The following is a 25,101-nucleotide window of genomic DNA, read 5'->3' on the forward strand; positions in this document are numbered from 1 at the left end:
TTTATAAGATATCGATATCCGTTTAGTACAAACCACAACGTTTAAAAAAAAAATTGTAAATATTAAAAATTAGAGTGTTCTTGTAAGAATTTTATTAGTGATTGCAGTGGCAATATTATTATATAAAAACTGAAACAAAACAATTGTTACAGTACGTATTTATTAAAATAAATATTTGGAAAACATTAAGTCAAGAACAGCCAGGTAATGTTTTTAATAAACACTTCAAAACGTCAAAAAGTTTATTGATAATATCTTGCATGGAAAAAAAGTATTATTTTCTCATGTTCTTAATGATATGAATGTCGTCCCCTCTCCCGCACAAGTCTCCGACTTCTGGACAAACTTTGTGATTAGAATGAGAGGTAGAGATATTACTATTATATTATTATTATACCATCTATTCGTGACCGGATTATAGAATAGTAGCGCCCCTGGCGAAAATTCCTGAGAATTACCCTTAGGAAGCATATGTTCATATGAACATTTTTGTTATTTCTACAGGGTCTTTGTAAATAAATGCGAAATATTTTAGGGGGTGGTCGTCGCCGAAGTTATTTTGTGAAAAAAGTTCATATAAACCTACGTCGAAATATGTTTCGTTTCCGAGATACAGTGTTTGAATTTTAAATTTTTATTTATTTTTATTAATTCTTTCAGTTTTAAAGATATTGACTCGAAATTTGAAAAATGTTTTAGAGGGATAAATGAGCATTTTTTGGGGTGATCCGAATATTTCTACTTGCACCAGTGGCGTTCGTGCGAGAATGCCACAACCTTTTTTTAATAAAAAAAATGGTACGCCACTGACTCTTCCTGTTTTGATATTTTTTTAGAAATTCGCCATCAATTCTGCATTAAATTGGTCTCTTTTATTTTTTTCGTAGAATGCACCGTTTTTTTATTGTAGATTTTGTAAATTTTTTATTTAAAGGTGCAAGTAGAAATATTCGGATCACCCCAACATTTATTCAATATCATTAAAACACTTTGAAATAATTAATAACAATAAATAAAAAATTAAAATTGAAACACTGCATCTCGGAATCGAAGCATATTTCAACCTACGTTTATATGAACTTTTTTCACAAAATAACTTTGGCTTACTCCCTGTAAAATATTTCGCACTAATTTACAAACACCCTGTATATGTAAAATCACTTTGCTAAATATAACGAAATTAACTATTGAAAATTTAACATTTCTGCTCGAATTTCACACAATGTACGTGGGGAAAAAGTAATTAAAAATTTACACAATTGTAAACCTGTCGACTATAATTTATACAAGGTGGTCCGAATTTTATGCAGAAAACTTCGAGGGCAGATAGATCTCTTTAAAATAATATGTGTTTGCCTTATAAACATAGGCCTGGAACGGCCCCGTTTTAGAGATACAGGGTGTTAAATATTGCACTTACTTTTAAGCATAAACATAAATATTCTCGTAATATTATGGTTCGAAGTGTCTGCCACAAGGAGATTGTATTGGTATGAATAACTTGAGAACGGCGAATCTTAGGGAAAAAATTAAAGTCACCTTTTTTACGTATTTTGTGCATTAGAATATAAATCAGTTACAATGACTTGTAAAAAATGCAGTCGCGCAGGTTTTTTTTGTAAAAAAAGGGGTGATCCCTGTCCAATTGTACAGCATTGGTTAAACCTTTAAAGCTCATATTTTATGGAATATAAGGCCTACTATCATACATTATTTAATTTTATTGAAATCGGTTAATAGATTCCAGAGATATAAGCAAAACATCATTTTTTTTAACAACTTCAACACCCTGTATCTCTAATACGGGACTGTTCCAGAGCAATGTTTATAAGGCAAACACATATTATTTTAAAGAGATCTATCTGCCTTCGAAGTTTCCTGCATAAAATTCGGACCACCCTGTATAGAACTACGATTTGTTCAATTTATTCAAAAAAATATACATACAACAAGTATTGCCCAATAATAGGGTACGTTAAGTCTATTATTAAAATATTACAAAAGAAAGGAAAAAAAGCAATTAAATATAAAATATACAGAAAAAAAACATACAAACTTATAAAAAACACAAATATAAAGAAGAAAACAAAAAGTTGACAAACAATATGAGGCATACATTACTTAAGCAATGTATTTTTTATACTATGTGCTGCGGGTTATTGCTTCTAGCTGAGAGTCAATGTCGTAATTTCCGTATGCTCCAATTTTTTTTTAATGCACTGAGGGAGAACTTTTAAAGCTGGCTGCATACGAGCATTCATTCATTCATTCAATTCATGCCCTTATTCTTATTAATGCACAAACAGCAAACAACGCACGCTCAGCAAATTCTACAATTAAAGGAAAAAGGGGAAATGGAATCTCGTGTACGCCGTCCGTCGTTTGTAAATGAACATCTTTCAAGACAGTATTTAGAATTTTTCAAACTTTCATATCGAGTTTTCTTTTGTAACAGATAAAGTGTAAATCTATCCCTATTAAAATTTAAGTAAGCAAGACTTAAAAAATAGGTACTTCTAATGATGCCATCTATTGGCAATTGCATGCGTCGGAAAGGTAGGTCACTGATGTACTGTTAAAATTTGCATGTTGGACAACCGAAATTTGTGATAACCGCGGATTCCATCAATGGGTGAATTCATCAAAGATTATCCAAAATATTCATTGTAATTTATGAATTGGAATAGCTAGAAATTATTATTAACTTTATGCTTCTATATCTCAAAATCTACACAGTAGAATGCTATCGTATTTGGCTAAAAAGCAAGGGGTTACGACATAGTTTTTATGCGTGCAAGATTTTGTCGATTGCAGAGAAAATTCCCTGGGCAATAAATAATTGTTAATAGAGTAAAATGTTGAAAAATTAAAAAAAAATCTAAATGGTTATAAAAGTGCAAAAGTAGGCAATTTTTGTATTGATCGTTGTTAATTTAAACCCACGGTATGCGATAAACTTTTTGAAATTTTTTTAATTAACAATTCTGTCAATCGAAAACCACGCGATCGATCGTTGCAAAATTTTTAGGGTAGAATTCCCATATGCTTTACTATTTGTTCACAAAGTTTCATCAATATTATTTATAAATATTTACTTATTTTAATAATGACTCCAAATATTCATATTATTTTCTACTATTTTTCGACCATTATTACTGTAAAATTCAACTTTTTTTATTTGCAGTTGTTGTAACTTTATAGAAAATCGTCAAATAAACAAAAAATAAAGAATGACTTTTTTTATTTAGGGCTTACTTTCAATGTTACAGGCAAGAAAAACGAGTCGTTCTTTTGGTTTATTTGGAATAGGCAAACTCGGATTCTTATTCTACATAATATTTGGGATTTTTCTGTACAACAAAATATATTACTTCAAACACAAACGCCAAAACATAATTTTACTGCTATACCGCCTGGACTAGTATCTAGTATTTGTTGCACGATAATGCGCCTTTTCATCGATCGACACTTGTGACCAATTTTTTTAATCAAAAATCACATTCTAACCGTCAATCACTCCCTGTATTCGCCTGATTTGACACCGTGCGACTTTTATCTTTTCGGAAAAATGCATTTTCTGATGAAAGGAAAGCGTTTTGTGGACCTAGAACCCATCCAAAAGGCTTGAACCGACATCCTGAAGGACATCCCGGCCGACGATCTAAAATACTCATTCGACATGCTTTTAGACCATACAAATCGCTGTATTGAGTCGGAAGGGGACTGTTTTGAATAAAATAAATCGGTTTTACCAAAAGAAAAGTTTTGTTCTTATTTTAAAAAGTCCTATTTACTTTGGAACGCACCTTGTATATCAGCAGGTTGGTGGAGATTTATACAGGGTGATTCATTAACAATGGGAAAGTTGAAAGCTGAAGATACTACACGTGAAATGGTGACCATTGGCACAAACATGCCTTATCCGAAAGTTGATAGTTTCGGAAATACAGGGTGTTGAAAGTTAAAATTTTAAATTGTTTTTTTTTTGCGTTTATTCTGAAAATATGTAGGTTAGGCACTTGAAAATTTGTGAAACTATATTTTTTTAAGCGACGAATAAGATGCGTGTTGTAATTTCAGCATTGCTCATAGAGAGCGCCACTTACGACCAATTTTACCGAAAATTTAGTTAATAACTTTTTACCCTGTATATTTAACATGAAACTTGATTCAAAACCTGAAAGAGCTATCATTTTTCCATTGATTATGTACTCTTGTTTCATTTCGGTATCTCGATCCGTTTTCGAGAAAAATCGATTTAACGAACACTATGTTTTGATAATACGAGAAATTAAAAGCGAAACAAACCAAGTGTTTCTTCGTGTTATTACAACAATTAACAATAAAACAAATAAAATACGTAATTATGATTTAAAGTAATTTTTCGAAGTATCCACCGTTGACATTGATACACTTTATACGTTTTCTGAGAGATCTTCGAGTTTGAAACAACATATTGGGATTGCGTCTGACTTCGTTGGCAGCGATTTGTATTATTTACCACAACTCTTCACACAAGCCAATAGATTATTTGTAAACTATATCTTTCATTCGAGACCAAATAGAAAAATCAAGAGGATTGAAGTCCGGACTTCTGGATGGCCAGCCAAAAATGCTTACATGGTCAATCCAGCGATTTGGAAAAACTGCATCTAAATATGTACGCACTGGCCAAGAAAAATGTGGTGGAGCTCCGTCGTGCATGAACCAAATAAAGTGGAACTTCTTAAGCCGTGGAAGCATTTTTATTTGGCCACCCAGAAGTCCGGACCTCAATCCTCCTCATTTTTCTATTTGGAAGAATCTATTGGTTCGTTTGAAGAGTTGTGGCAAAGAATACAAGTCGCTGCCAACGAAGTCAAACGCAATCCCAATATATTGTTTCAAACTCGAAGGTCTCTCAGAAAACGTTGTGTAAAGTGTGTAAATGTCAACGGTGGATTCTTCGAACACTGACTTTAAATCATTATTACGAATTCCATTTGTTTTATTGTAAATTGTTGTAATAACACGAAGAAACACTTGGTTTGTTTCGCTTTTAATTTCTCGTATTATTAAAACATACTGTTCGTTAAATCGATTTTTCTCGAAAACGAATCGAGATACCGCAATGAAACAAGAATACATAATTAATGGAAAAATGATTGCTCTTTCAGGTTTTGAATCAAGTTTCATGAGTAATGAGATGGATTCCGTCTGTTTAAAATGTCTGTTTAAAATGTTTAATGCTTGTTACAAAATCCGTCACATTGAAATTATGAATAAAAGAACACGGCTAACTGATCATCAACATTGCGCCCATCTGTGTGACGTTATTGTGCATCAACAATGTCATTGTTTGCGCTTTGATGAGCTTACGTACATGTATTAAGACATATATATCACCACTATGTAGCTTACGGCAAGGCAATAATTCAAGAGAAACGACTGAATCCTTTAGCAATCGTTCATAAACGAAGATGCAATTATCGCACAAAATATTTTTATTTGCCGCAAATATTAGTGATAATCGAAAACAAAAGATTCTAAAGCAGTAACTTCTTCGTAAAAAATGATTCTCTAAAAACTGTTTTAATAGGGCAAATGTCTAAATTACAATTCCACAAAAAAGGTCTTGTGTGTATGACTAGAATACATTATTCCCTGTATTTTGAGCCGCTGAATTCGAATCCGATGTCAGAATTGACTCAGAAAATCACCAGAATTTTGTAGCATCAGAAAATGCTTAAAGAACAACAAAGTCGACAAATCAGCATATAAAATCCACGTATTATTTATTAGAGGCTGAAACTAGGAGTCAGATCTTTATATACCCATGTATCTTGACCCGCTGACCACTATCCGAAGTCAAATTTGGCCCATTAGGTCACAAATCCTTCCTAACCTTAAAAAAACGTTAACAATCCACAAAATTAATTAATGAGCTGCTATGATCCAGGTATGATTTAATAGCGACTGAACACCGTGTTCTGACCTGTGTATTCCAGTGTATTTGACCCGCTGTATTGTAGTATAACAACCCCGGGTTCGATCGAAAAAAATAAAAAATAAGCGTAGTTGTGGCCAGAAATATGTGATCGTCATAAGGAATACCTACGTTGTATACATCTATTTTTTTTTTATTGACGGAAGGCGCTGGCTACTAACTCTAAAGAGGGGAAGTATGCTTTAATTTTATAAAACAAAAGCAGAGTAAATACACCTAACTTTATTATTTACGTACAACAGTCTTCAAATTAAACATGTGACACAGAAAAAAACAACAAAAACATTAACAACCATTTAACATAAAATGAGAGTGCCAGGCTCACCTAGAGCTCCTGTGGGGAAAGAGAATGGCAGAGAAGCCCACGATCGTTGCTCTAACTACCCAAATATAAATACAAAACAACCGCTAACAAAAGGCATAAATTAATATCCTTTGCTAATGATAATTAACGCCCGACTCATTTAATGTCTCACTAAATATCACCTCACTCGAATTAGACATACACACTTCCAAGTAAAACTGAAGAGGTTTGGTGTTAGTTAGCCGGCAGGGCCGGAGCTGGAAGGTACTGGAGTCCCATACGGGAGGCAATTCAGCTATGAGTTGAGATTTCGGAAGATTTGTTTAGCAATTTTTTTTTTTTGTATTTAATTATTCCTTTTTTTCAGATTCGTTCTTCAAGGGCGAAAATGTTAGTAAATTCAACAAGGCTCTTATAGGCGTATGACATAAAGTGAGCACAAGAAATGCTTTATTAGTTGTTTTTCGAACAACGTAATCATGACAAAACAAGTTAAATGTGAAACAAAGGAGTTGTTATTGCAATATCCGGGCAGTCACGACAATATATACATATTTCAACATGTAACAAATAATGAGCAACGTTAATAATAATTGTAACAATTTTACCTTAGAAAAATATATGCCCTTGAACGTAAGACAATGAAGGCTAAACATACACAGAATTTTTATCATAAAACATCTATAATCATCACGAAGATAAGATTACATAGAACAATTAACAACAAAGTACTTAAAGAATGTTACCTGCTAATTAATACGGGTTAACACTTTTAATTTTTCACTACTTATATATTTTCACCGTGCACCGATCGTCTTACTTTTCACTCTGCGCTGTTCTAACTTCAACTAACTAGGCTTTCTTCCAGAATTCCCCACCTATAAGCACTTGTTTTGTGCTTCATTCTACCAACTGTCAATATTACGTTTTCATTATTATACACCCATGTAACAGGTGACGTCGAAGTTTATACGATAAGTATGGTTTTGCACAGTATCTCAATCCGATGTCAGAATTGCCCCAGCAAATCACCAGAATTTTTAACCTGAAAACATAGCTTTAAATCGATAATATTTCCGAATGATAAGGCTACAAATACTGAAAAAATATATTATTCCCATGAATTCAGTGCCACAATAGAAACTTCAACGCCTGCTGAGAAAATTTCTTGGCGCCTATTTATAAACGAATAGAAAGGCTTTAAACCTAACAGCCTAAGGTATTCAATTATAATCACAGAAATAATTATTCAAGCATAAAGTTTAACAAAGCCTAAAGTGTCGAATCATAAGCGAACAGTAAGCGTATAATACAAGCTATTAATTTCGAAATCGAATAGCTTTTTATAATTGAAAATATTGAGAAGGCTATTTTTCCAAAGGGCGTACAAGCGATACGGTTATGTAAGGTTTAGAGCTTGTGTTATACGCTTTCTGTTCGTTTATGATTCGACACCTTAAGTTTTGTTAGGTTTTATGCTTGTTGAATAATCCTTTCTGCATTTATAACTGAATGTTTTAGGCTATCTTAGGTTTAAAGCTTTTCTGTTCGTTTATGACGCCAACAAATTAATTTTCGCATCAGGTCTCTATGGGTTGAACTGAATTTAGGGTTATATTACATTTTGCGTTATTTGTAGCCTTATTCTAAAATTCGAGGAGGTTAGCGATTTTCAGCCATCTTTTAAGGTTAGACGGCTGATGATTTGCTGGGACAATTCTGACATCGGATTTGGATTCAACGGGTCAAAATAAAGGGTAAGACATAGGTCAGACCACGATTTTCAATCGCTGTTAAATCATACCTGAATCATAGAGCTAATTTATTAATTTTATGGATTTTTAAACTTTTTAAGGTTAAGTTATGGGCCAAATCTGACTTCGGATTAGGGTTCAGCGGGTCAAGATCCATGGGAAAATAAAGATCTCTTTGCTAGTTTCAGCCGCTGGATTTTAAATGCTGATTTGTCAATTTTTTGGGATTTTCAAGCATTTTTTTAGCTTAGATAATTATTGTGGTAATTTGCTGGGGCAAATTCAGTGGCTCAAAATACATGGGAACAATGTATTCTGGTCATTTGCACAACACTTTTTTTTTGTGGAGCTGTGTAATCAGTATAATAAATAATTAAATTTTACTTTACTACGGCGATTTCCCCTATTCAACAAACTCTGCAACTTTTATAGTTTCCCAAATTCGAATGACGAATATAGAATTTGAGACATACCATTTGACTGCTTTGAGAGAATGAACAATCTTTTATAATTCGTCACACATTTTATATGCTCTCTATACGATTGATTGTCCCATCAAATCCAACCTAATAAATGACCTGATAAGTTACATGCTGATTGGCTTTTATTACTATTTCGTTAGGCAAATCGATAGCTCCAACATCAGCACTCTAGCTTACTTTCATGATTAAAAGCCTGGACAATGCGAACCATTCCGGGTTTTTAAATTTTATGGGGTATTCCCAGAGGGAGATGCTGATATTCCGAACAAATGAATGTAGATAATGAAAATGTTAAATCGGTGTGACCTGGGTAGATACACGTATAACGATCAATATTATAAGTCAAAATCAATACGAGATAATACAGTCACAGTATAATACAAATCAATAATGACATACTTTTTATAAATAGGTTTTAGAAGAATACAGGATTGTGACCTTGAGCGAGTTAAACGTATTACAAAGGAGTGGACTCTTTTTCTTCGGTGAGTCTATGAGTGCGGCGAGGTTTTTAAATTTCTACGAGAAATTGTTTCTTTGCACGTGTAATGTAAAATGGATATAGTTGGTGTTTTAAATAAAAGTGAAAACTATTTCCAGGGCCGTCTTTACAAGGTATGAGCCCCTAGGCCCAAGTATCGATGGGGCCCCCAGTAAATGTCGAAAAAACGAATCAAATATATTTTTTAGACATCTATGTTTCTTGAATTATCGTACACTCTAAGTGCCGTTAGACCCTGTGAAATGTACCTAATTATTTAAACTATTACCATCGCACGTTACAATAAAACATTATTAGAGATTTAATCCCCTGCCCTTAGTTATTTCTAGGTTTCTCGAGTGCTCAAAATTCAAACAAGTTTCGATCTAATTTTTTTCAGGATATTCATACAAATACATCTGACATGCTCTTTCACAGTTATGATTACAGGTATAATAAATTCCGATCATATTACGCTTATCTTGATTTTCAACATTTGCAAAAACGGAAACGTTTTTGAACATTTACTGTAATTTTTAGTATAATATTCTTTTGGGAATTTGTCATAATAAAATTAAAATTATAATAATGTTTTAATTTTGACGCAACAACTTATCGAATTATATATGACCAGGTGATGGAGATGAAAACTCTAATAATGATTTAGTGTAACCTGTGATGGTAATAGTTTAAATAACTAGGTGGATTTCACAGGGTCCAACACTTTTAGAGTGTACGATAATTCAATAAATATATAAATTTAAATAAAAAATGTGGATATTATTGGGACGAATACATTGAAGATGACTTTTTGGGGACAAAACGTCTGAATCTGGTTCGAGCTGAGGCAGTACAGTATTGGGAGTCATGAAGGTTTGCAAAAAATGTAATAAAATTTCCAGGGTCGTGTTTAAAAAATGAAGTTGATTATGGTTCTGGAGAAATGAAACGTTACATATAACAATTGATTATGCTATTCGATAGAGGGCAAACAGTTGCTATGAGAAAGTGATCTTCTTTTTTCAAACAAGACTGAAATGAAACAAAAACGGATATCCAAATTTCGATTTTTTTCAAATATTTCGAAAACTAATCATGTTAGCCTTGATTTTTTAGAGGCATAATGTTGATTATGCAACATTGCCCCCCGTTTAAGCTACTTCGTATCTCTTACCGTTTCCGAGATCCCTGTAGTGAGAAACGAATTTGTAACAGCCTGTATAATAGTTTTATAAATATACATCTCTGAACGTAATATTTCCTGATCTTTATATTTCTGGACAAAACAAATGGGGTTTAAATTTGAAAATTTGAAGTTGACATCCAATTGACCCCTAAATTTGACCTCTGGGTCAAAACCAAGGTCATTATCGTACGCCCCCTTTAAAACATACAGTGTTTAAATTTAAATTTTTTACTTATTTTTATTAATATTTCAAATATATATTGACTCAAAATTTGAAAAACGCTTTGGAGGGATAAATGTGCATTTTTGGGGTAATCCGAATATTTCTACTTGGACCAGCGACGTTCGTGCGACAATGCCACAACCTATTTTCATTAAAAAAAATGGTACGCCACTTAGTTTTTCCAGTTTTGATATTTTTTTAGAAATCCGCAATCAATTCTGAATGAAATTGGTCTCTCCAATTGTTTTCGTAGGATGCACCGTTTTTAAGGAAAAAATAAAACGTATTGCAAGTTGTGTATTTTTAATTTCTATTGATTTGATACATTATCCAGTAGGTTGCTGTCAATATTTCTAAATACAATACAACCATAAAATTTCGAGTAAATATCTTTAAAACTCTTTGAAGTAATTAATAAATATAAATAAAAAATTAAAATGTAAACACTGTATCTCGGAAACGAATCATATTTCGACCTACGTTTAAATGAACTTTTTTTCACAAATAATTTCGGCAACCACCTCCTAAAATATTTCGCACATATTTACAAACACCCTGTATGCACATATTCTTTTTTCGAATCGACCACCAGAAAAAAAATTGTAATAATAATAACTAATACCGATATACTGTGCTTGCTAGTGTGCCCTGGTGAAATTAATTAAAATATCAGTCACAGACATATCATAAAGGAAATGGAAAAAAATATTTCAATATTTACAGTTAGTTCTGTAGTAGGCAGTGTCATAACAAACAGGATGAGCAAAGCAAAAATCCCAGAGAAATTGAGCAGACCACAGATAGATTAAGCGTCAATTTTTTCTCCTATAGAGAATTATAAGAGGAAAATGAGTCCAAAAGAGTATATCAGCAATGTGTTTGTATGTGGCTCAATGTCTGAGGTCTTTATCGAACAGTAGAATAGATATTAGTAGGCACGAAGTGAAAACTAAGATCAATAGTTTATAATATCAGATGTTAAAGGAGTTCAAGATTGGTGTAGGTATACAATAATATATGACAGTTGTAGATACATCATAGGAGCTTTTATTCGTTAAGGATACAATTTTTTAACTGATTATTATCTCTCTCGTTTATACTCTACGCAACAAAATTATCGCAACCAAATTTTCCATCGTTTTGTATTTTTTAAATATTCATCGTATCCACACGATTTTTTTTCACTTTGTAGGTAATTATTTGTACTACTTAAGAACGACTGACACTTGCACCAACTTCCCTCGATTCCTCTCATTTTTGTACACGCCATTTAAGGTGGCCATATCCCTGGCCGAGAAATAGTCAAATTTCTGGCGTTTAGGTACTGAAATCTTAAAAAGTAAAACGTATAGAACAAAAGTAAGCACAAATATAAAATCCTTGATGTTCTGTTTATTCATTGTTACTATTTAAATTTACTCAAATAAAATAATAATTAAACCCACTGACAAGGGATTTATGAACTAAACGAGGAATGTCCTATGAAAATCACTTCATGACCGCTCTAAATTTCAATATGTGTTAGGGAACATCTGCGTCACGACCCTGAAAGAACGACTGACAAAAAGGGTGGAAAACTCATATACGATAGACACCCTGAGTTACTTACATTTAAAGGAACTGAATAAAATCCTTATTTGCGTGACTTAGGGACTGTCAGTTAGGTATATTTGGAAATGGAAGGTTTGGCAATGCTATTCATTAGAATGTGTATGTGAAAAATCACGCCTGAAGCAAATATCGTACATAAATATAGCTGGGAAATATGTCTCAGTTGATTACTGTATGCATAAAAGCCGTATCAGCGTGTAATCAATGATTGTGGTGGGTTACAGATCGTTAAGTTTCTTTGTCTCTTCATTAATTACACGGCCATATAAAAAATTGGTCTGCTCTTTTGATCAAACCCTGTTATTATTATGTTTTCGGACACGATGACGCATGAATCTGAATCACTTTGGCGCCAGCCATTTTCCAGAAAATTACTCCCAATTCCTAAAAAACATGTTACTTAAGAATATTATTCTTCGAGTCTCTTACTTTTGCATAACGTACATAGTTTACTAAGGGTACAACAAAACAGATATAAAATATACGAATGTCAGTCACAAGACCCTTGAGCTCTTCTGGATACAATACAATTAATTTAAACGAGTTATTTCTCAGAAGAAGAGACTGTAGAAGTAGAGATGTCGCACATTTGGACAAAATTCTGCCGACAATGCAAGACTAAACCGATTTTCATGAAAATATTTTTGCATGTTTGTTATACCTTAAAAAATAACCTATGGGTGCGATAAATTTAATTTGTGACCTTTTGACCTTGATAAAATTCGAATTCGTGGGACATCCAGCATGTTGTGCATAAAATACGTTTTTAAAATAATTTTACAGACATTTTGGACCGGACCACACAATGCTCACGAAAAACTGTTCAAAGTTTTTTTCTGAGTTCTTATTATCTTTGCAACTTCAACCATATCACCAAGGTCATTTGAAAGTCAAAGGCGTATTTTATACGCTTTTATATAAAGTTTATATAAAATTTACACAGAATAAAAAAACTTGAAGTAAAAAAATCCATTTGAAACATACAGGGGGATGAGTAAAAACGACACACTCCAAATATTACATTTTTTTAAATGGAACACCCTACATCTTTTTAAACATATGAATTTCTGAGAAAATTCTATATATGGCAATATAAACAGTTTAACATTTTAGTGCGAGGCTGCCAAGTTATGTAGAAAATTCTTCGAATTTTGGGAAAAACATGACCTCGAAGAAGTTGTATTAACTTTCAACTACTAACACTTGGAGCAAAAATATTTGACAGAATTATCGGCAAATGTTAGGCAAAGACTCCTATATCAGCTAATATCGATATTTTGTACAGGGCATTTTTTATAATACGATCATTTTAAGACAGTTCAAACTTGATTTTCTAAAATTTTTCAAATGGTACACCCTATATTTTATTGTTCCATTTTATTCACATATCAGTCTACTTCAACTTTTATCAAGTATGTTCTACACCTAAAAATGTTAATTTTTAAGATATAGCAACATTTCTGGAAAAACCTAATTTTTATTATGGCTTTGAAAAAAAAACTATCACATTGTGTCAACTTGTCAGTTCATAATTTATCATTCCATTTTGAGTTAATTTTATTAGTTAATATTTATTTGTGGTATTCTATAAAATAATAAAAACGTGTTTTTTTTTAGAAATGTTGCTATCTATATCTTAAAAACTAACAATTTTAGATATAGAACATGCTTAATAAAAGTTGAAGTAGACCGATATCTGCCTTGTTTAAACTTTCTAAAAATGATCGTATTATAAAAAATGCCCTGTATAAAATATAGATATTAGATAATAGCTATTAGCTAATATCGATAATATAATATCGATATTAGCTATATAATATCGATCGCCTTTGTCTAACATTTTCTATAACTCGGTCTAATTATTTTGTTCTCAGTGTTAGTAGCTGAAAGTTAATACAACTTCTTCGAGGTCATATTTTTTTCCAAAATCGAAAAATTTTTTACAGAACTTGGCAACCTCGCAGTAAAATGATAAACTGTTTATATTGCCAGATATAGAATTTTCTCGGAAATCCATATGTTTAAAAATATATAGGGTGTTCATTTAAAAAATGTAATATTTGACGTGTCCCGTTTTTACTCATCTCCCTATATGTATCAAATTAATTTTGTGGTTTAGTTTTCTTCATTCTGTATAACTTTTATAAACTTTTTTTCTGTATTATGAGTAACAAGAGAGTTATTTTACTTTCTAACACTAATGGCCCACCCTGTATATATATCTTGAGGCAAGAACGTAGAGTCGCTGGTTGATACTCATATCGTTTCATATTAATTTTTGATGAATTCAAACATTATCTTATGAATATATAGTATTTAGCCTATAAAATACGCCTTTGACCTTCAAATGACCTTGGTGATATGGCTTGAAGTCACAAAGATAATAAGAATTCAGAAAAAAACTTTGAACAATTTTTCGTGAGCATTGTATGGTCCAAAATGTCAGTGAAGTTATTTTTAAAACGTATTTTATGCATAACAGGCTGATTGTCCCATGAATTCGAATTTTATCAAGGTCAAAAGGTCACAAATTAAATTTATCGCACCCATAGGTCATTTTTCAAGGTATAACAAACATGCAAAAAAATGTTCATGAAAATCGGTTTAGTCTTGTACTGTCGGCAGAATTTTGTCCAAATGGGCACACTGTGCGTCGTGCTGCTAGAAACTTTGGAAAATGAAGCTGAGAACGGAGAAAATTTTATGATAAAGATGGAGTGAAATGGACAGAGAAGACAAATGTATACCGTGGAATGCAAAGAAACATCCGCAAACGTTTAATCAGGGTCGCAATCTACGTATATGAAAAGACAGAGGTGAATATTTAGGTAGAGAACTTCTTAGATCTTTCTGTCTAGGAGAAAAATATTCTATTTGAAGGAACCAAATCTTCTGTGTAACGATTACGTGAAACAAGTTCTCGGAAATACATATTTCTCTTCAGATGAAGAGGATGAGTTAGCGTATCGTTCCGATGTTAAAGGCCTAATAAACGAGTTGAAACAACATGCTTCTAAAGAAAGCTAGTGCAGATTATTCACTGACTCCTCAAAACGAAGGTTGAAGGCAGTATTCCCACCACAAATAGCAATAAGTATGCTGCAGTTCCAATACCACACTCAAAAAACTGAAAGAAAGCTATGGTGGTATAAAGTATGTATTAAAAAATTTGATATTCAGAGTACAAGCGACAATCTGTGGATATTTCAAAATCATTATTATTATATTGGGACAGCAACCAGGATTTACGAATGTCCAGATATTAAATAATGTTTCGTTTGTGTGTTTACAATGTCTGTTGCGTTGTCTACCTAAAGCATGTAAACAATGTTTGGTTTGTGTATTTATTTTGCCTGTCACGTGAGTTGACCTGAAGCAATATTTATAACAAATAATCTGTGTTGATGGACAGTAGAGATAGGTAGAATCACTATGAGCCTTACCGAAGAGATCTGATTCCAGAATCTTTTAACGTTAGTCAAGCACTTTTGTCAGATCCATCCAAGGTTCTGTGTCCTCCACTATACATAAAACTTGGACTAATTCGTTAAGGTTTGGACAAAGAAAGTGATACATTTTTCGAAATCTGCTATGCTAAACTGAATGGGACGGACTCTAAATTTGTAAAATGGTGCGTGGTAAAAATTTTGTATTGAAATGACTGAAACTGAGAAGGCTACATAGAAAAACTTGAAAAATGTAACAGAAAACTTCCTGGGTAATCACAAAAGTTACAATTATAAAATTCTAGTCGCGGAAATGGCGGTGAATTTAAAAGATTGGATATTGAATGAACCTGAAACTGCATTCTTCTTAGGTGAGTATAGCAAAGAGCATGGTGGACGATTTAAGAAAGATATATGCGAAATGGAACAAATATGTGGGTATATGGGACGTGATTATGATGGCGGGCTACTCTTGGATGTAGAAAAGAGAATGCAAGATTAGAGGTAAAAATAGAAAGAGGATCCCAGGGCATATATCTTGAAGATAAATGAGTTCGCTACAAGCTATAAGAAAAAAAAAATACCGAACGCTTTTACTCTAAGTTGCATATCTCTCTGGTATATTCATGGAACACCGGCTTTTCTGTTGGTGCCAAAATCACAGAGCGTGTTTAAAAGAAATCAAAATATAGAATGACAAAAATGTAGCCGGTTTTCGGCCCCCTTCATTTTTGGCCAAAAAAAAAGAATTTTTTTTATTTTATATCCAATAACTAATCGATTCCGCCCCAAACGGGACCTCCCCCGCTTTCCTAGTCAGGATCAAGGTCAGTTAGAGGTCAGATTGAGAAAAAGTGCATTCAATCGAAGGATCCCGGAATTTAGTTTTTTTGGGTTGCTGAATCGGAGGTTAGTTTGTCTGTATCAGGCCATTTTAAGGTTACTTTAAGATTATTTCAAGATCAATTTGAGGAAAAAACGAGCAATCAAGCCCAACCACTTGTTATAAAGGATTTTGAGGTCGCTGGGTTAGAATCCGAGGTTAGTTTGTCTGCATCAGGACATTTAAAGGTCATCTCAAGGTCATTTCAAGGTCAAATTGAAAAAACCGAACAATTAAGACTAACCACCAGTCAGACAGGTTTTTGGGATAGCTGAGTTCGAATCCGAGGTCAGTTTGTCTGCATCAGGTCATTTGAGGGTTATTTCAAAGTCATTTAAAGGACACACCAAGAAAAAACCGAGAAATTGATTACCGTTTTTGAAGTCTCTGAGTTTGAATCCAAGGTCCAATTATATGATGATTTGTGAGCATTAGCTTAATGTGAACCGAAGGTAAGGAGGATTGGCCAAGTTTTAAGTCAAGAGATCACTGATGTGGAACCCATGCGAAATCCTACAACCTTTGTACAGGTCATTTTTGTGTCAAATAAGTAGTTTTCGGGATAAAAAATCTGCTCATTTGATCCTTCAGATAAACTTGCCTAAACCTTGCGTAGCTCTGTTTAAAATCGAATGATTAATAATAACCTATTTTTAGTATCAACAATTTTAGCTTCGGTCGAAAACAGAGGGGTCTGAAATCCTAAACATTAAAAAAAACCTAAACATTTTCATTTTTTCACTTTTTCTCAATCTGACCTCTAATTGACCTTGATCCTGACTAGGAAGGAGGGGGGAGGTCCCGTTTGAGATGGAATCGGTTAGTTATTGGAATAACAATCTGTTAATGATCTAGAAGTTCCAGATAGACGCTAAAAAAGTTTTTCTACTCGTATATTTCACAAGAACAAACTTATTATTTCATCCTATTTCGTGAAATACCATTGTGAAGTGAAGGATTGTTAAGGCAGTTTTTAGCTACCTGTAATAAAGTTAATATGAATTATTTTAAATTCGGCAATATTTTGCAGCTGTGGTTAAATAAATGTTTGCTCTTCCTATCTTTACATTCCCGTTACCATTGACCTAGATTTCTAAAGTACCGGAATATATTCCGCCATATTTTTGACTAATTCATAATCGATAGGGCAGCATTATTGGTACAGATGCACAAGGTGGTCACGCGAAAATTGCCTCTTTGCTTGTCTCTGTTGTGCCCATATTTGGTAAAATAACTAAGAATTTTATTTTTTTTATTTAATTCGTATCTAGTATTCGCCAATACTTTCATGTAGTTATTATTCGATATAATATGCTGAAATATGGTTTCAGGCTTTTACATAAGAATAAAAATTGTTTAAATATAATTTACAGTTATCATATATTGGGAAAATTGTAAAAATGGCGAATTCGCCGGTGATATAAACTAATGACTTATTATCAGTCTTCTTGATGATAATATTGCCTGCTATTGTGCTTTGTAGTACCTATAATTAACAAATAAGTTTTAAAATTCGGTAACTGATTATAATTCAAGTTTTTGTAATATTATTAGGTATAAAGACATAGCAATTTGAAGATGTCTTATTGATACCCTTTTTTAGGTCTTCTAAACCAGCTGGGATAACAGTACCAAATGCAGGATACTATTTTATTATTAATGACTATTGACACAAGGCCTCAAAAAATTGGCGTGCTATACATTTTTTCGTTGCTATTGGCATAGATATAACCAATGAACAATTTTATTTGTCTCTTAGAAATTGCAAAATTTTGTACATCAAATAAGAAAAATTATGATGTTCGCCATTCATACCTTACAGATAAATATTTTTTCCTCAATCGCCTTATAATCGGACTTTTATCCACACATATCAACCGTCTAAAGTGATACTTTATTCACTAGTGGAATAAAGTAACTTTATTTCACTAGTAGAATAACGAAAAAATAATAAACCTATAACAATCAAATTTAATTTATTTACTTATTAACATTAACATTTACATTTATAGTACCTATTAGACATTTCGTTTTTTGTTCTATCACATTTAACTTCCTTTCCGTTAATAACAACCCTTGTAGCATCATTTTCAAAACGCATAACATCTGCCGAAGTTTAAGAAGAATTTGCACAAGTTACGAATGTCTCTTCGGGACAGCTATATTTTCCTTGGATTTTCTTTCTTGGATAAACTCCTCAACATCTTCTGCTACAGAGGACCTCTTCCATCCACCATGCCGTTCGATGGTTGTAAGATTAGCACCTTTATTGGCCAATAAAGTTGTTGAAGTACGCCTCATACAATGGCCGGTATATGCTTCTGGATTTGCGATATTCGGGAATGAATCAACTATTGAGGGTATCTTCGCCAATGTGTTGATTCCAACAGGCTGAGAAGTACATTTTTGATTGATGTATCTTAAAAAGAATCTGTCTTGTGTTAGGCGAATTGGGCGCAGAAAAAAATATTTTCTGCATATTTCAACAACATTCACGCAAAACCCTTCTTCTAATTGTAAATTTTCATGAAATGCCCGTCTTGGTGCCAGGTATTGAAACATGTAAGTAACTACCAACGTCCTGTACGTCACTAATTTTGTTAATGCGCAGCATCGACAGGCACCAGAAACCCCCAACCTAAAATAATTCAAAGTTCACTATATACCTAACAACATGTAAAAGGTATAGAGATATATTAAAGAGAAATATTCTTTATCGGAAGCCCCAGAAAAAAATCTTCAATATATGCTTTTTCCAATACTGCAGCTTTTTTGCCTTGTATCCTCTCGATTTACTCTTCAAATAAGCAGCACAGACAATGTAGCTTATCGCCACAGACTGCTACTTACATGCTGGAAATTAGCAACCCGAAATGGATGCAGGGTCCCCTTAGCCGGCTTCCAGCTATAAAATTTAGCGTGGTAACTCTTCTACTTGGTAATAGGCGGCAGTTCCAGCGGTGGCTTTGTTGCAAAATAATAACTGCTAAATAAATTTAATGCTTTCAATTAAGTAATTAAAGAGATATGGAACTTAGCTTCTGTTTGGAAATCACATTTGGCTTAAATGCTAAATAAAATAAATCAAGTTAGAATAAAAACTATGAATTTACCTAATTAATTATTTATTTTATATCACCTTGGAATGGGAAAATTAATGGGAAATTAATGTTTTTAGATTTGTGCGTCGACTTCCAATTTGGTACGATATTAACACCTTTTTTTTTTAAATTTGCATTATACAGGTTGTGTATCCTTAGGTGGGTACTGCTCTCTTATTGTTGATTTTTTTTAGATAGGTAAAATAATTATTGACACAAGTGTTGCATATCATGGATGCCATTGGTAGTGCTCATATTTGTGACACAAGGTGTTCAAAAAAATTAACACAATGTAAAATTGCTGGAACCTCAAGGAGTAGTTCAATACGAAATTTATTAAAAAAAAACAGATAATGCGTTCGCCACTACTGTTGTAATTTTTGACTAACTTGACCTTTTGCATTCAACGCAGAACGGACAATCAGAACCAGAGGAGTGGGGAGATTTTTTTAATTATTTTTTCGATTCAATACACCGTTTCCGAGTTATAAACACTTTTTTATCCTATGATGTCACACACCGTTGGTCCCGATTTTTTTTTTGACATGGGTTTTGACGTTTTTCACTCGATCAGGTTTTTTTTCTCATACTGTGTGACATCATAGATCGATAACGAAGGCTAAAAAAGCCACGCGCTCTACCCCACGCTCCCTCCCTAGGTGTCCTGAAATTGCTGAGGAAGCCCAAAGACTCCTGAAGACAGCAGAGAGAGATAGAGAGAGAGAGAGAGAGAGAGAGAGAGAGAAAGAAATAGAAGCCCTCTATGAGGACAGAGTCACTCTATCTCTATAGCACACTATAACTCTATCTCTCTCGCACGCAATCAGACAAAAACGACAGAAACGAACCTTCTTTTAAAAATACATGGGATTTATCATTATTAGAATAAACCATTTTAATTTAAAAAATTAAAAAAAATACAATGGGTTATTCTGATGACGAACAATAAAACATAATTAACTGTATTATTCAAATAACAAAAATTTGCAAAAGTTCTTCAGGAATATTGGCAAATTTATTTTGGAGGAAGAATCCCGTCAACGAACAGTAAAAAAATATTATTATAAACCATAGGTGGTCAGACAACAGCCCTGATCTCAGTCTTATAAACATATTTTTGTGAGGACACTTCAACAAAATATATTATTAAATACCTGAAAATTTACAAGCATTGAAAGAAAATACAGGACGAAATGTCTGATAATTTTGAATTTGTTTTTGAAGCAATTAATAGTAAATTAAAACATTTTCAACTGTATCATCACAATTAATTGCATGCTGATTTGTAAAAATTGTAGTTATTTTAATGTTATTTCGTTTTTAGGTATTCTCCTTATGTTCTTGTAAAGGTTAGTTATAAAAATCGTCGTTTGTTATTTTCATAAGGATGCATTTTAATTTTTTTAATGATTTTTTTCATTTTAAATATATATATTTTATGCCAGCAAATTTTGATGTCAAAAGAAATAAAGGAAAAGTCGTACATTTGTATTTAAAGTTTCTTTCTATCTTTAATTATTAAACCTATAAGTGGATGTCAAAATACAAAAAAAAACCTGTACCTACATTCCGGGATGTACTAATGACCCACCTTGTATATTAAATAAATTTATCGTCATCATCAAATATTAAAAAAATTATATTACAAGCTGTTTAAAATATCATTACGAATTTGGTTTATTTGGAAATATATTTTCTGCAGTATTTTAATACCAAAAAATGAAAATAGTAGATAACTAATTAACGAAATTATGATTAAATAACTTAATTGTAACACCGCTGCATAATATTATATGAAACTACATAGAAATTTGTCGATTCTTTAAAAACATTTTTATCAATACCTGCATCATACATTTAAGTAAATACAATAACGCAAAAAACAGATATTGATAAAAAAGTGTTACCAAAGTCTTGTTTATATGTTGCTAGGATACGCGTAGGTATGCGGGCCGCTGTATTTGATTCTTCCTAACATTCTGCTGGTGGTGTAATCTATCCGCAATTTGGAAATTTAAAACTGCTGGCCTATTCCAGTAGCGGTCTGTGGCGATAGCTATTTTGTCTATGTAAGTAGTAATCGTGTTTATAGTAGCCTTCAACATCGAATACTTCGATCATATAGATGAAATTGCATATTTTCTCTTTCAAATTTAAAAAAATACGATAGTATGACTTCTTCATTTATTGTCATTACTCTCTAGGGGCCATCCCCTTTTTTTATAAAAAAACCTATGCCACTGAATTTTTTACAAGTTATTGTAACGGATTTATATTCTAATGTACAAAATACATAAAAAAGGTAACTTCAATTTTTTCTCCAAGATTTGCTGGTTTCCAGTTATTCATACCAACACGATAGCTGAAAATCCTGTTTTTGGCATACATTAATTATTATTTGTTTGAGCTATAGAAGTAACTACATTCAACCTTGTTACCGATTTATATCGGTATTCTATCTAAATGGGTTCGATTTTTGTATAAAAAATTCGATTTGAAAGGGTAACTGCCTACATCAGTGCTGCTGCTGGCACAGCTATCTATTTAAGCTGGACTTAAAACGATAAATTGCCACGGCTGGAGTGATAATAGTTCCAATTAGTCTTTGGAACGGACATGCTGCTGTAAATTACCTAAATGCTTGTTCGATTCTCGCTACAATTCCTTATTTAAATAAGGGTGCGCGTTTACTCTCGTTAGTACTAAATGGCTGAAACGATGAAATTTAACAGTTTACACGAATAATGCAGATGAATTTAATTCACATTTTTTAAAATTCTACCATTTTAATTTGTTCCTTACATTATCTTTTAAAAAAATACCGGAAGAAGTGCCTACTATACAGGGCGTCCCACGGTGACGAGACATCAAACATATTTCAGAGACTACTTCGATTTTAATTTTGAAAATTTCGGCAATAGTGTTTTCGGGCATGCCGTTCTCAATTAAAATATGGCGTCCACCTAACGCTTCCGGAAGTTGACGTCACCTTCGTTATTTTAAATGGCATACGCTGTATATTATTGCAATTTTGGATTCTACGTCAATTTTTAGGTAAACTTTCATAAAGGTTTCCTATTCTTAAAGTCAACCGTTTTTTATATATTTAATTAAAAAAAAAAAAATAGAAAAGCACTGCCTAATTCAAAAAGATGTGTATTTTACAATAATAAAGTTAGAGCGATAAAATTTTAAAACTTTAAGTTTCCCTGCCATAATTTCAAAATGAACTTTCATACAGGGTGGTAGAAATTTAATGCCGAATTTAGTCAACTTTAAACCATCTTAACTTATTTTTTTAAATGGAACACCCTGTATATTTTACGGAACCTGATGAACAATTTTGTTCTATTTCGAATGGTGTAATGGTTTCCTATGATCTATGATATATATCTCTTCTGGTTTTTAAAGTATTTACTCTTTTTCGAGCAGTCAACGAATATCGCATAATTTCTTACGAGGATGGCTGTGAAATTTTTAGTGGAACTTCAAAACAAGTACCTACCTAAAAAGTCACCATTTTATTGTTGTCAATTTAACACATACAGTGATTGTTTATTTGAGTAATACTAAACTGTTAATTAACAGATGTAAAAACTTTGTAAAGCAATACCTAGTGAGCATCTACCGATGATTATCCAAAAACCAAAATTGGTGTGTCTAAATACATGTAATTAAGACAAAAACGTGTACCTGAAATATTGAAATGTTCAAGTACAATTTTCTATAAGTATTTGGGTTGGAATTGTCGGTGATCACCTTATTGGACCTTGCATTCTTCCACAAAGACTTCAATGATTTATTGAATATGTATTGAAGTATCTACGTACTCTAATCAAATATTCACAATGTGTTGTCATGATTGCTTCCTATCAACCACACTTTGAATGTACTGTGTACTGTTGAAGACGTTATACAGTTGTATATCTTTATTAACCAAAGTTTCCATTATATCTTTTGATTAAAATTGTAGTGAGAAATTTAATGGGATATTGTTCTGTGTAATATTATTTAAAAAATTCAAAGGGTTCCTAATCGATATATGGATAGAAGAGCCTAGCTTTAGAATTTAACTCACAAGCTTACTTATTGAAATATAACTCATATTGTTACCTTACATTAAGGTAATTTACTTATATTAAAATTTATAAATAAATCTTTTGATTTTCAAGCTTCAGTTAATACATATTTCAATATGCCGCTTATTAGCTATCAGTTATCGCATAGAATTTTATTTACTGACGTGGCCTTAAACCACGTAAGTTCAGCAGTTTTGTTCTTAAGTGTATTGAAAATATACAGGGTGGCCAAATGAAAACGAAACAGAGGAACAATTTTCAGGAACTGCGTCAAGATTGTAGAAAAACGCTCAGACCCGTCGATTTTAGATTAAAGGGGGACATTTTTTGCTGGTATTTTTGGTCACCGAAAATTTCAGTCCATACATTTAATTTTTTCGGTTGCATGCACCTCGTGAAAAACTCTTGGGTTTGAATCGGACCAATAGCGGTAATTGTGACGGTTTACCGTCCCGTTCAAGAAAAAACTGCATTCATCAGAAAAACAGATGTTAAAAAGGAACTGTGGATCGCTCACTCATTATTTCGCAAAATTGCAAACGGCGGTCATAATCATCCTCATAAAGTTCCTGAACTAAATGTATTTTGTATGGATGGAATTTATTCTTCTTCAAAATGGTTTGTATGCTAGTTCGATTGATCCCAGATCCAATTTCTCGTTTTTTATTGGCTACGTTCCCTGTCTCTTGAAATGTTTTTACTAACTCTAGAACATACTTCCTCCTGACATGTCGATGTTGTTCATTAAATAGCTGAGCTGTTCTATTCGCACATTTATTGTTCATAAAGTAAAGCGAAATGATATCTACCCTTTCCGTAATGGAATAAACCATAGTGTTTAATTTTCAAAAACACAATTAAATAAACTACCAACCAACGCTGCCAAATAATACTAGAAAATAATTTGGAATCCACTAATTTTACGTTCGTTGTATACAAATTATTAGGATAACTCGTTAACTACAGATTAGTTGAAAGAAAGTAATGAAACTTTCATTGTCTTTTTAATTTGGCAGGTTTTAAATTCTAAAACGAATCTTATTAATAACTCCGTTGTTCGTTAACATACCGAGTTGAAATTTTACAATAGTTTATAAGATTATTTCGTCACAATTTTGAACAATTTTGTTTTAAAATATCGAGGCGCAAGGGGATTAATAGGTAGTGGTAATCATCGGACCTCCCAATTGTTTCACACACTAATAGAAACATTAGTTTACATTAAACCATTTCCGTTTGTCTTATATAAACCTAAATTTAATTTAATTAATAAAAAAATGTTTTATATGTTGTCTGGATTTATATTGGGCACCCCAGTAAAATATTTTCAGTTATAAAGGGTACCCCGTTTCTTTCGAACGATACATAACTTCGTTATTTTAAATGAAACACCCTGCATATAAGTACTTAATTCTAGGTTGACTTTGTTGACCATACATGGAACTTAGAACCCGCCGTTTCCGAAATATTCAACTGTTTTTGGAAAAAAATCACGATTTCGGCTCTTTGAATAAATCTAAGTAGCATCTAAACTAAAAGAGTTAGGAACATGCGGTTTAATTAGT

This window comes from Anoplophora glabripennis, unplaced genomic scaffold (assembly GCF_000390285.2).
Source record: "Anoplophora glabripennis isolate ALB-LARVAE unplaced genomic scaffold, Agla_2.0 scaffold386, whole genome shotgun sequence".
Classification (NCBI taxonomy): Eukaryota; Metazoa; Arthropoda; class Insecta; order Coleoptera; family Cerambycidae; genus Anoplophora; species Anoplophora glabripennis.